General features: G+C 33.9%; 1 pseudogene; it reads left to right on the top strand.

The window, feature by feature from the left end:
- Positions 1–13,531: 13,531 nt before the first annotated feature.
- On the top strand, positions 13,532–13,935 carry LOC112821158 (phosphatidylinositol N-acetylglucosaminyltransferase subunit P-like; annotated as a pseudogene).
- Positions 13,936–14,491: the final 556 nt, after the last annotated feature.

Genomic DNA, 14,491 nt, shown 5'->3' with positions numbered 1-14,491 from the left:
AAACATATTTCTACTTATATTGTTAAATTAACTATTTTATTTTCCAAATAATCTAAAGTAAAGCAAGAGATAGACTGTTTTAAAACATGGCATTGTATATAATTCTTAACAGATACATTGCATCTTGAGTATTTCTATTTCACTGAGAAATAACATCGCATCAAATGGTTTTGCTATTGAGTTTCATTTCCAGATTATCTATTTTAGTCTTGTGGCACAACAGTTTGCATTCATGTAGATGGTACAGTTTATACATATTTCTCTTAATCTAGAAGGCTATTGAATTAAGTTTTCTACAGCTCTTAATTCAGATTTCTGTCCCATATATGAATATTGCAAGCACGCAAGCATCAGTAACTCCAACCACAGGAGAGAACGTGTTCTGAATAGAAGGTAATTACCAAATCACACAACTCTTGGGTCAAAGATAAATTCAAGATACCTGTGTATTCAACGAGAATTTTTTGAAAAAGTATCCAAAAATGTTTAACTAAACCTTGCTTACTAAAATGCATGCTATGAAATAAATGAACCTGGAAATGCGATAGACCACTTATCTAAAAAACACTTCCATTTTATTGATAACCCTGAAGGCTAGTCTTTATTCAGAAAGTTACTCCACAGCATCTAAGGGTTTAACATGAACTGTGATTAATCTGACTCTGATCAAATACTGTGTAATAGAGATTTTTATTTGAATTTTTATATTAGCTTACTTTCTCACCATGCCTAAAATCAAACATAACTGATTAAAATTGAAATAAAATATAAAGCAAAGGGTAAATTTTGAATCAGAAATTATATTTTATCAATTGACTTTAACTTATTTTTTTTCTCATCATGTTGCAAAACAAGTAAGAGAGAAGTATTTAAAAAAAAACAGTATGACAATTCAGGAGAAACATTTTACTTTTTAAAGGAAATAATGGCAAATCATCATGTGAAAATATTCTTAAAATTCACTTCATGCTCCTATGCTTCTATTGTGAGAAAAAGGGCAAATTAAAAATAAGAGGCTTAATTCTCTCTGTTGAAAATAAGGGAAAAGATTTCCCTCTACTCCCTCCTTTTACTTTGAGCATTTACTTTAGAAAATTTGTAAGTACTTTCCCCTCTGTTTGAAATATATATAAATCCTTTTGAAGACTAGCTTGGCCTTTTGTCACCTTTATGACCCAGGAATGCCTTTCTCAATGATTTTGGAACATCTCTTTGAAATACAAATTTCAAGAGAGATACCCTTGTATCTTCCAGTTTCTGAAGGAGGGTAGGAGCCCAACTTCAGCAGGCAGCTTTCTCCAAGTTGCAAAACTACCTCTTGTCATAAACACATGAGCAGTTTGTTTTTCCTCTAGATAAAGTCAATTAATTAACACAGATGGTCACTTCAATTGGCAGGTGAAGTTAGAACGTGCTATGTGTAAAAAATGGTTACATCAAGTCCTCTTACTTGAGGGCTAGTTATTGTTTATCTTGAAAACACACATGTAATGTGTTGTATCTGCTTGGCTGTATGAGGAAGTGAACTTCTTTCCTGTCTTTGCAATTTCTTATCAGATTGCCTGTTACAGGTATTACATATTGGTTTAATGCTTATTCAACAATGAAAAGAGTCCTCTGTCTCTACTACCATTGTGGAGAAGATTTCTGAGATGGGAGAGAAGATTTTGTTTATAATTCCCCAATACTATCTTAGACTAAGTTCGATCCTTGAGCAACACTAGAGACTACTTGATGCCTCACGATGAGAAGGGAGGTAAACATGGGAGGAGATACAGAGAGGTAGAGAAATGATAGATTCACAGAATCTGTTTGGGATACTTGGGAGGAAAATTCTGTCAAGGAAACACCAGAAAATAATAACAGAAATGCTTAGCACATAGAGTACTTAAAAATTTTAAATTATAATACAAATGTTAAAATATTTTATGTTTAATAGAGTATTACATTTTTATTATATATAGTTTTATATTTGTAGGAGAAAAAAATTCCAAAGAAAGCATTTAACAATGGCATTTACTAAAATACCAGAATTTGGCAGGCTAGAAATCTATTAAGTTTTCATTTCTTTTCTCTCCCATAATTTATTTCAATTCCTACTCCTTAAAAATGAATCTCAATTTATGAATACATGATAAGCATAAGCTTTTATCCCATTTTTAAGCTCATTTAAAAATATTTTATCGTAGATTATTCAAATGCATGTGTTTTAGTGCATGTATTTGACTGTTAATTATAGACAGATGATTATAGAGTATAACAGTAAATATAAAGTGTAAGTAGGTTCAGCCTAAGAAAATAAATCTTGGTTCTTACTAATTGTGTTTTCCTTTTTATACTAGGTCCTTCTACAACTGGATGATTAAAATATTTGCATTTTCTTCTTGAATTCACCATGTCTTTAACCGATACATTTTTGAGATATTTCTAAATTATCATTGCCATGAAGAAGCTGGTCTCATCCATAAATCATATGGGTGTGCATAATTTTCTTAAAATTTTTAGAATTTCCAGATTTCTATTTTAAATGGTTCTGTCTTATCTTAATTGATGGCTCACTCTGTTCTCTGCAGCGCATGAAAAAGGTATCTTCAAGCTATAGGCTTTTTACTATCCATGTCTCTTTGAGAGTACCAAGAGTTCACTAAGCTAACTACCTTCTTAGATAAAACAATTATTTTAAAGGATTAAAAATTGTTGTTATTGTAATTAGATTTCAGATAAACTCAGTTAGCAACATATTTGTTTTTGATTTCTGCTTTGGGCTATTGCAGATGGAGGAGAGATAAGGATTATTTTCTCAAATTGGTCAGAAAGATAAAAGGCCATATTAAACAAATCAATAAAAAGTCAGTTTTTACTGAAAACATTCAACCATCATGATGGTCATTGTGACCCCACACAAACCAGCTACAGATAACAGAAAAAGAATTGAAGCACTGTGGGGACAAAATGTAGAGGGAAGAAAATCGGTGAATTCTGTATTTTTATTTGATTATACCCAGTGAAGTTTCTTACTACTTCACTACTTCCCCAACTTTGTACCATCAATCAAGAGCATAATATTTGCATAGAAAATCCTAGCCACTGCATTTGTCTTCACTTCAAGATCACATTTGAGTTTTTCGAAAATTTTATTTTAATTTAGAAATTACAATAGAACTTAAGCGATTTCTTTTGTGAATAGTTACTCAGATAAAACATCCAAACTATTCAATCTCAAGCCATAACTCTTCAACACCGATAGGGAATATCGTGAATGTATTGTGTCCATTAAATTATCTGGCTTAGTTAGTTTTAAAAAAAAACTTATTCTGAGTAATTCATTATATAATAAAAATTATTTTAAAAAGGTACCACCAAATATTTGTGGCAATATAAATTAATATCTAAGCATGCTGGAATGATCTACTCCCAAAAGTTTGGACTAAGCATTTTCTACAAGCTTCTCCCCAATTTTGCCAGATACATACTGTAATATAGGAGCTCCAATTGCGTAGGATAAGTCAGGAATGGGAGAGAGGGTTTTGTCCAAGCCCACAACTGCAAGACCAGTCTCCTTGGATTTGAATTCTAAAAAACTAATATCTAAATCTCAAACCAATGCAACCACGTGTGTACCCATGAGCACACACACACACAGACACACACACACACACACACAATTTATGTATTTTTTTTAAAAAGAGTGAATAAAATGATTTTATGGTGAGGATATATAAAGTAATGGGATTCACTTCTGACTTTTTTTTAATAGGAAATTGTTGTAGCTGAAACAATTAAAAACAAGTCCATTTATCTTATGCATTCACCTGTAGAATCCCAATTTCATGGAGCAGCTTGTTTCTTGACTTCTTACACTGCAGAGACTCTATTATATCAGAGCAAGAATATTGGTTGGGTTTGGTGAATTAAGATATATAGGATTGGAACTTAAGTGCTCAGTAAAAGTTTTTAGAAGATTAAAATGGAGTTGAACAATTAAAGCTTGCATTCACCCAAATAAAACAAAAATGATGAAATTACTTAACTTTGCAAAGTAAATGGTGTTAAAAGTCATAGGCTATGGGTATAATGAAATAGTGAGAGCACTACTTCTTTCTGCTCTCACTAAAATTTAGTTTGTATGATCCAAGGAAGGCCATTGATCAAGCTGCAGAAAATTATATCCTACACTATTTGTTAGAGAAACATATTACAATAAATATCCTCTAAAAAAAAAAAAATCTTCATTTGGTTAAAGAACCCATATCCATGGTAGTGTTCTATGGAAGCTCTTATTTTGGAATTGACTACACATGTGGTAACTTAAAATATATATGTATATATGTATCTTCAATATATTTAAATTTTTTTCTTTACTTAGTAATTACATTATATCAAGGTGTCCCCCAAAATAAACTCAAGTAATCAATATTATATTAATACTTTCAACTGAAACACATAAGAAAAGGGGTAGAGAGCAATAATCAACAGGGTAAACCCATGAGTAATATTATATTTGGGCTAAAATGAGATGAGACTATGAAGCAATAGGCTCATTTTTTTTCCCTATCAATCATTATCTGGTTCTGAAAACTATATGAAAAAGGAATTCCTATCCCTCAAAATAAATAATTAATAACCCTTCCAGTTACTCTAAAATAATCAGTTACTCTTGTTTCAGTCATTTCTTCACTGTGCTAACATGAAAAATGTTTTATATGCTGGAATCTCATTTTCTTGGCCACAGAGTTTATTGTACTAAATATTGATGTTTCATAATAATAATGATTGATGGGAATGTTCTTTTAAGAAAGAAAGGGAACGAGTGGAGAAAGGGAGCAAGTGAGGGAGGGAGGGAGGGAGGGCAGAACCAAAGAGAGTAAGGAAGGGGTCATGTTACCTTAGGTGCAAAAAAAAAAAAAAATACCTAGAAAAAAGACATTTTTTTAATAACTAACTTCCAAAAATAATGCCAGTACATTCAGTTATTTCTCAAATGCAATTTGTACAGTATTTGTCCATTTATTTATATTAAAACCAATGATTAAAGATTCAGGTTTTCTATATTCTAGGTTGATAGTTGATATTACAAAAACAAGAAATTTTGTCTCCTTAGAGGAATAAATTCTTCTGGCAAATAGCTAAAACGAGAATGGTTTTTGAATCGAATTGTTTCCCAGGCTGCATGTAATATCTGAAAGCTCTCTGCTTGATTCATTTTTTTCATAAATAGACATCTCAGTGTAGCAATAAGCATAATAAAAAATGACATTGTAGACATTGATAGATTTTATACAAATGGAGTTTCATTACCCGACTCTTCTAGCACAAAGTGTCGGTGGTTAACTTTAAAAGGTCTTGCCTTTTATTTAATTGTATTGTATCTTTAGGCTTTATGTTATACTTTGCTATCATGTGTCTGTAGGAAGAGCCTGAAATGATTGGGAAATCAGTTTTCTTCCTTGGACCTATTTTTTTCTTTAACTTATTTACTGATTCATAGCTTTCCTTTCCCTGTGATCTATTTGTATTCAGAGGAGAATTGAATACCTCTCATCCTGCTAAGAATGGGGACTTTCTATCACATTACTTTTGTATTTAGAGAATTCCACTAGGTCTCAATAAAGCAGAGAATTTATGTTTAAGATCTTGATGTTAACTCTCCAGATCTACACATCATTCTATCAGTTCTTTTTCACTTTTTTTTTCCTTTTTTTCTTCCTTGCCAGACCAACATCATGACTTACCCTCTGAAAAGCTTTTGTCTACATTATGCTCTATATCTTGGGGTGTTATAAGACCTCAGGCCATGAGCATTCACAGCATTACTTCTTCTTCTTTAATTGTATTTTTTAAATGATACCAAATAATCTATATTCTATTTACCCACTTTGGACATATTCTTATCTCCTTTGGACACACTAAGAATCAAGAAGAGCAATCAGTGAAGTAGGTTGCCATAACTACCAAATATACTAGATAGTTAACAGAAGTCACTTTACCAGCAGAATGGACTCAATTTTATGCCCATTCGCTGATCCTTTCAATGAAGCTATGGACATCACATAGAATAATTGAAGTGACATGGATCATATACCACATAGTTTATTTGTAATAGCTGATCAGTTGTGTAGGACATACCACAAGTGTGCAGGAATGAAAACACGGTATCCCAAGTTTTATTTCAAATTCTGAGAAAACGGCTTCCCACAGCAAAAATGATTTCATCTTTGTTATGCCACCCTTTATTTCAACTCTCAAGTTCTTTCCTGGGATCTCCTTACAGGTAAAGTTAGCTATGAATCCTATTTAATGTATACTTTTTATGTGGCTTTTCTAGTTATTATTTAATTAAAGAATGAAATTTGTGATCAGTAATCAGGAATAGAAGATAAATAGTTTTGTCTTTGCTTCTTTATCCCATCCCCCAAAGTGTTCCTAGTTTACCCTGTTTTTATATGACAGAAAAGTAAATATTATCCAGCCCCTCTTCCCTTCTTGAGGACCAGGGAAATTTCAGCATGGCACACATAATATTTATTTTTCTAAATATGTGTCCCTATTTTTCTTTCCAAAAACAATTTATTGTATTATTCCACATTAATTTTGCTACCTAGCTCTTGAGACATGCAAATAATTGAACTGTCAAACAAGACTAATAAAACCAAACATCTTGCCTAGTATCAAACTTTACTAATAATTTGCTGTGTACAGGCAATAAATAGGTTCAGATGAAGTAGAGGCAAGTCTGGACATCAAGAGTAGCTCCCCAGGTCCTGTTTTCTCACTACAGAAATGTGTCTTCTATCCCAGAATAAGAGATGAGGTCTCCAAGTAAGGCTGTGGCAGGAGGAGTGTCTGAGTTTTCAAATATCTCCAGTTTGTATCCCACAGAGTTATACAGTTCCAGGAGCTTCTCCAAGGAGATGTGCCTCATGAATCCACAGATAACCGGGTTCTCTTTATTACAGGTAATTCTTAGCCAGAGACATTCTGCTAATGGCATTTCAGAGATAAAGTCTTCCTCCTAACAATATCACTTGTCTTTTAACCTTGACTTCAGGTGATGGAGATCTAGTCATCTGCCATCTTTTCTTCCTTCCCAAGGTGCCCCAGGTAAAGAAAATGAATGCCCATCAAGCCATGTACCAATGTACCTCCTTCACCAGAACTATACTTTTGTTTCAAATACAATGGATTTCCAAGACAATTTGGGTGACCTTATGAGATACAAAGAAAACTTCTAGCTCAAGTTTGTCGTTTGTCCCACCATGTGGTGATCAAGGCAGGCCTCTCTCTGGTTGTATTCCCTGCCACATTCCTCCGCAGTCTGCATCTTCCTTCCTACCACACCACTTAGCTTCCGCCTACTAGTGGCTTCTGCCACAGCAACAATGCTCCCTGTCTCCTCTCTTTTGTCCTTGCTCCTCTCTCTGATGTGAACACCTTCAACCAGTTTTCCTTGCTGCACTGATTCCAGTTTCTCCTTCATGATTCACCACAGGCATCTATGACTCCAGAAGGTCGCCTATCTGACCCTGGTATGAGAAATCATGACCTTTCCCATGCCCCCTCCATCCTATGCCTCTCTTTATTTATACATTTGCCACACTCTACTAACATTTTCTCATGTCATCCTTTCTTCTCTTAAGTATTTCTAAGATCTAATCCCTATTGCCACAACAAACATTACAATGTCATACATAAACAATGGAAAGTTCACAATTACATTATGAACTAATGAACACTGGCTTAATGAATGAAGCAGCTCTCTAATGCATTCACGTTCTTTTTCTCATTAAAAAAAAGAATTGTACAAGGTCCTGGAGATGCAGTCGCAAAAAAAAAAAAAAAAAAAAAAAACAGCCAGCACTCTGTTTTCACCTGACGGCGTCGTGTAGTGTTCTCAGGAAGTTCTCTACTGCTCAGCTCTATCAGAGTCCCTTGTGGGGGTGGTAGGCCAGGAAACTAATTAAAAATGCAGATTTTCAGGCCAACCCAAGGCCAAAAAATTAGAATCTCTGAGAATAGATCCTACGAATCTATACTTTTCTAAGAATTTCCCAGACTGGTTATCATATATATGAGAAGTTTGAGAATGTCTGGTTTACTAGACATTATATTCCTAGTATAATTCAGTGAACTAGAGAGAAACTTCAGGTTAAAGTTCACTGTATCAAAGCAACGAGGCCATAATAGATGTGATTCATCATTTTAGCAATTACAGGATTTCATCAGTCACAATAAAAATTTGTGCTGTAAAAGGAAATACACACATACACACAAACACACACACACTTTCTTACAAGCAGAACAAATGTTCAAAATTACACATATTTCTCAGGACTCGGTAAACCCCGACTACTTACAAAACACAAAGTCCCTGAATACTACCGAACTTTTTCTTCTTTTTTTTTTGTTTTATATTTATTAACAGTATCACTCATTATAATCACTATAATATACACTAACTTGCACTGCTATTAATTATTGCACATACTTTCTTCTGAAGACTGGCTATTCCTTAAAATCAAGGATTGAACATCTTTTATAATTCCTACTGCCCATAGCAAAATGAGTGAAACAGAGAACATCACAGCTGGGATAAAAATAATTCAAGAGTAAAATTATTTCACTTAAATGGCAAAATACAATACACAGATGATGAAACATCCAGTCAGGCTTTATTCATTTAATTAGTTTCGAATAGTGTGTTTAAAAATAAGCCAATTTATATGGGACGTTGTTTCTATGTTCTTATCATATTTTCTTACACTATTATTCGAAAATTGGAAAAGTACAGGGCGCCTGGGTGGCTCAGTCGTTAAGCGTCTGCCTTCGGCTCAGGTCATGATCCCAGGGTCCTGGGATCGAGCCCCGCATTGGGGTCCCTGCTCGGCAGGGAGCCTGCTTCTCCCTCTCCCTCTCCCCCTGCTTGTGTTCCCTCTCTCGCTGTGTCTCTCTCTGTCAAATAAATAAATAAAATCTTTAAAAAAATAAAAAAGAAAAGAAAATTGGAAAAGTACATTTGCAGTGGCTTGAGGACATTGTAGTTATATTTAGACAGAACTGAACATGAACCCTAGGATTATAGGAAAGATGGACCCTAGCTATCAGAAAGAGTAAGAGAGTGTTAATTTGAGTTTTTCCCTGAGGTGCAGTTTTATTTTTCAATAGGACAGAAGAAATATGTATCACCCAACTCAGCACTGTTTGTTTCTCAAAAAGCTCTTAAAATTTTTACTCTTCAAATAGTTTTTTTTAAAGATTTTATTTATTTATTTGCGAGAGAGAGAATGAGAGCTAGAGAGCATGAGAGGGAAGAGGGTCAGAGGGAGAAGCAGACTCCCCGCTGAGCAGGGAGCCCAATGCGGGACTCCATCCCGGGACTCCAGGATCATGACCTGAGCCGAAGGCAGTCACTTAACCAGCTGAGCCACCCAGGCGCTCCACTCTTCAAATAGTTTTTATGGCAACTACAATATCATAGTCACAGGATTATACTATAAGCTTTTCTCAGATTTCTTCAAAGAGCAGAGCTTTAACTGACCTTCCAGCTGGATGCATAAGCCCTTGATGCTTTGAGGTTTTTACTCAGTCTAAAGTAATAATGAGTGTTTGGGCTTTTTTTCTAGCTGATTCTAAAATTCAGAAAACTAAATTTACACATTATTAAATGAGAGCAATATTTATATTAATAAAATAATACCTATTTTAACATGTCTTTGCAGTGACAAAGTCATTAAACCTCAGATTTACACAAATATTTTATGTTGTTTTATTTATATTCATCATATGTGTTAAACATTTACTGAATTTCAGGTTCTAAGTAAGGTGTGACGGGTAGAAATATGAATAAGGCATATTTTATATATTCAAAGGAGTTCAGAGCTAGCTTATTAAGTGGATTAGAACATGTAATCAAACAGTGTCCTAGAAGCTAGAAGAGGTTAACACAAAAGAAATTAATATAAATTATGGTATATGAATTTTGGTAGGATATTTCATTGCTTTAAGCTTTCGTTTTCTCATTTGGAAAACAGAAATAATAATGCCAAAACGGAAGAATTACTTATAAGATTATAAACAATGTAACATAGTGCTATTTGCACTCTATAAATAGGTCCTCAAAACATGAGAACTATCCTTACTATTACTTGAGAAGTCTTTATCAAAGCAGAGGAATTTTACCTGGAATTAGAGGAAAGGAGGGAAAAAAAGACACAGATGTGATGTTCCCAGTGGGAGCTGAGAGGCAGAGAAAGCATCACAGGTAATCATAGGAAAAATATAGAGGAAAAGATATAATAAAATCTTTTTTCTATTTCAATAAAAGACTGAGGATAAATTCTTAGTAGACAGTATCTCTACTGTGATTTCATAAATGAATATTCGGGTTTTTTTGGTACAGTTCACAAATTTTTTAGAAAGGTAGCCACCTAGACCATTTCATTTTCTTTGTGTACATTATTTTTCCTTTAGAAGAGAATGAAGGCTAGGCTAAATGACAATATAATTTGGTCAGAAAGCAAGAACTACATAAGCAAATAGAATAAAACCATCAAAATCTTTAGTAACAACCCACACATGGAAACCATTGTCCATGACTGATGACATGAACGGATGATACGATGTGTAGTTTAAAAAAAAGGTGATTGTCATTGGAACATAACTGCATCTTTATAATGAATGGTATATGTATTGGTTTTGAGGGTAGGGGTGAGCATCAGGATAAGAGAGCAGTCCTGTTCTGGGAAAGAGGGAGTAGCATACACTTGTGTTTGCTCCAAGCTGAGCATGCAGGGCCAATAAATTTGTATCAGTCACACTGGGAATATTGAGGTAACATTGGACAGCTCTTATACTCAAACTCCTCTTCCAAAGTTCTTCGACTAATTTCTAGTATCATAAAATAATATTTGTTACTGATTTGCTTAAATGAAACAAAACAAAAAGTTTATGAGAATGAATTCTGGTAGAATTCTACTGTTTAAAGATTCTGCCAAGATTTATTGGCAGATATTTCTCTATTAACTGTGCCAAGAGAAACAGTAGGTGTTTCTCTTGCCGATCTTTTGGGGTAAAACTAAGTTCCCTAGTCATTTTATCAAACCTGCTGATAGTACCACAAAGAATCTAAAAAAATAATATTTTACATTACTATTTAACACAATCTTAAGGAATAATATTTAAGTTTTCAAGAACAGAATTCAAACATATTTCTGGCTTTCAAGCTACAGATTTTTTTTTCCCTAGCAATTAACTTTCATTACAGGATTTTTTTTTTTTTTTTTTTTTTTTGCTTTTTTAAAGGCAACATTAATACTTTTTGTTGCCAGTTCTTTCAGGGAGTTTAGAAATCTCGCATCCAGCTTAATCAGGTAAGACGTGCAATGTTGCTGAAGAATGCCAAGTTTCATTCTATGAGACTTTGGCTTAAGATAGTGCCTGATTTCACACTAAAACAATATGAACACAAAGAGATGTAAATTTTCAATAGCACTGAAAAATAGATGTGATGATCAGAGATATGATAGGCTCCAGAAAAATATACATATATTAACTACAGCAGGCAAGATATCGTGAAGACTATTAGTGGAAGCTGAGAACAATACAGGAGTGGCTGTAACTCTTTGTCACTGTATCTACAGATTTACTTTAGGGGCACAAGTTCCTAATTGATTAAAGAGAGAGAAACCATCTCTTTCTTACTAAAGGAACATTATTTTCTGAGGCATATTCCTACTACCAGCATTCCCATTAGGACTTCTCTTTCCATATCTACTTTAAGATTATAGTTCACAATAATGTTATACAAATAGTACTATACAGTATGATTGGTGTTACATTGTGAGATAGTCCAGAGAGAAAATTAGGAAGAGCCACAGGAACAATAAACTAGCGATGCAGTATTTTTACAGATTTATGCTCACCACAAAGAATGTCTAGTTCTTCCAAAATAATCTTCCACACAGCCTAAGCTAAGCATGCAGTGAAAGAACTCCTTTTAGTACAATAAAGCCAGTTTAAATAAATGACAAACAAGAGAACTTAGCTATAGACTGTGAATGACACTGATGTAAGAAACCAAAATCTGACATTTACCTTGCGGATAGTGAGAGGTGCCAGGATGATTCCAGCATGGGAGACTGAGTAAAATATATAATAATAATAATAATAATAATAATAATAAATTTTAATTAAACAAACATGGAAATATGAAAAATTCAAAAGCATAAGTTAACTGTTGCTTTTGAAAAGCAGAAGAAAGTCCTATTTTCAAATAAGTTTTAAAAACTTATACTGAATACTTTTAAATAACTTGTTTCTGTTAATAACTAATAAGAGCATCACCTTTAAATTTTTAAGAGAAAGAACTTGAAAATAATAAACTCACAGGTCCAAGATAAAGTCAAGCACAGGAACATGAAAAAAATCATAATAAAATTGCTTAAGACCAATGATAACAAATAAGTCTTATAAGTAGCCAAGAAAAAAGACATTGTCTACAGATAAAGATGACAGCAGATTGCTCATTAGAAACAATTCAAGTGGGAAGACAGTTAAGCAAATCCCATAAAGTACTGAAAGAAAACAAGAGAAGTATCTTTCAAATACAAAGGCAAAACTAAGATATTTTTAGACATGCAAAAGATAGAACAATTCATACACATTCAGACATAGAAAACTTGAAGCAATTTTATGCCGGATAGAAAAATGGATCCCCACAAAGGAATTAAGAGTAGTACACATATAATTGTTTTTCTTACTACTTCAGTCTTTTTAAAACATAATTGGCCTTTTAAATAATAATTATAATGTAATATGGCATTTATAACATTGTACAAGTGAAGTGTCTAACATCAGTAGAACAAAGGCCAGAGGAGAAAGATAGAAATATTCCAATATCAAATTAAATATTCCAATTTATTTATTTTTTAATTTTTTTAATGTTTTATTTATTCATGAGAGTCGAGGGGGGAGAAAGACAGAGAGAGAGAGAGAGAGAGGGAGAGAGGCAGAGGCAAGCTCCCCGCCTAACAGGGAGCCCGATGTGGGACTCGATCCCAGGGTCCTGGGATCATGACCTGAGCCGAAGGCAGAGCTTAACCGACTGAGCCACCCAGACGCCCCTTAAATATTCCATTTAAAAATAAGATCTCCTTTTGTTTTTGACCAGTAACTTCCTCTAAAAATTCAGTCTAATGGATTTCAAACCAACTGATGTGACTGTATTTATCATCTATCAATTCTATATGATAATTACAATAATCTTTTACATTCCCCAAATTTAAAAACAGTGTTCAGATATTAGTGGCCGAAGAGAAAAGCTGACTTATTCTATAGCATTAGAAATAAACCACGTGGTGGCGGGAGAGGGAACGCCACAGCGACTCGGCCTTTCCTTTAGTTTTTCCCTCTCTCACCCCCGCGGAGGCTTTCCAGAAGGCGCTTGCGCGGGGGACTCGCATTGAAGTGGCCGAGCTGTTGGGAGGGGCCTGGGGGGCGCTTCGAGGACCCAAGATTGTCTAAAGCCACAGGGAAAATGGGGGAAAATTCACGGTCGCCATTGCCAGAAAGAGCGATTTATGGCTTTGTTCTTTTCTTAAACTCCCAATTTGGCTTCATCCTGTATCTTGTGTGGGCATTTATTCCTGAATCTTGGCTAACTCCTTAGGATTAACCTATTGGCCTCAAAAATACTGGGCAGTTGCATTACCCGTCTACTTCCTCATTACTATAGTAATTGGTTACTTACTCTTATTGGGAATAAACATGATGAGTACCTCTCCACTCAACTCCATTCATACAATCACAGGTAACTATGTTAAAAATCAACAGCAGAAGAAATACCAAGAAGAGGCCATCCCAGCATTAAGAGATATTCCTATTAGTGAAGTAAACCAAATGTTCTTCCTGGCAACTAAATAACTTCATGCCAAAAACTAAATTGTATGCAGACTAACACCAAGCATTTACTATAATTTTTTATGTAATAATTTTGACCATAATATTTTTGACTCTCATACCCAATATTGAAATGTAAACAAAGTAAGTTGATTCTTTTAGATTAGGTTCTATTAATATTATAAAAGTTCTTGAGTATTAGTTATTAATGAATAGAATAAATAAAATACTGCATTACCATATAGCCGACTTGTTAAAAAAATAAATATCAGTAAAAACAAGAAGTCCCTCCAAAACAAAAACAAAAAAAAAGAAAAGAAATAAACCACGTGGCAATTCCAATCTGATTTTTGTTTAGTTCATTTCTTTCTGTTTTTTGTCATTTGTTATTTCTGAATTGTGGCCTGTATCTAAGTATGGTTTATAATTTCACAGCGTCTTTTTCACAATTACACACCTGCATGAACATTTTTCACCTTTACTAGGAGCAATGATTGAACTGAAACACATGGACCAGTGGTCTTCTAATTTTTCTACTTTTAATAGAAACAGGAGTTAAAAACTTCCTCTTCAATGTATAAGTAAGTAAGACAAACTC

This window comes from Callorhinus ursinus, unplaced genomic scaffold, assembly GCF_003265705.2.
Source record: "Callorhinus ursinus isolate GAN/ISIS: 27379988/994484 unplaced genomic scaffold, GSC_fseal_2.0 scaffold1, whole genome shotgun sequence".
NCBI classification, from domain to species: domain Eukaryota; kingdom Metazoa; phylum Chordata; class Mammalia; order Carnivora; family Otariidae; genus Callorhinus; species Callorhinus ursinus.
This window is presented reverse-complemented; position numbering and strand designations above follow the sequence as displayed.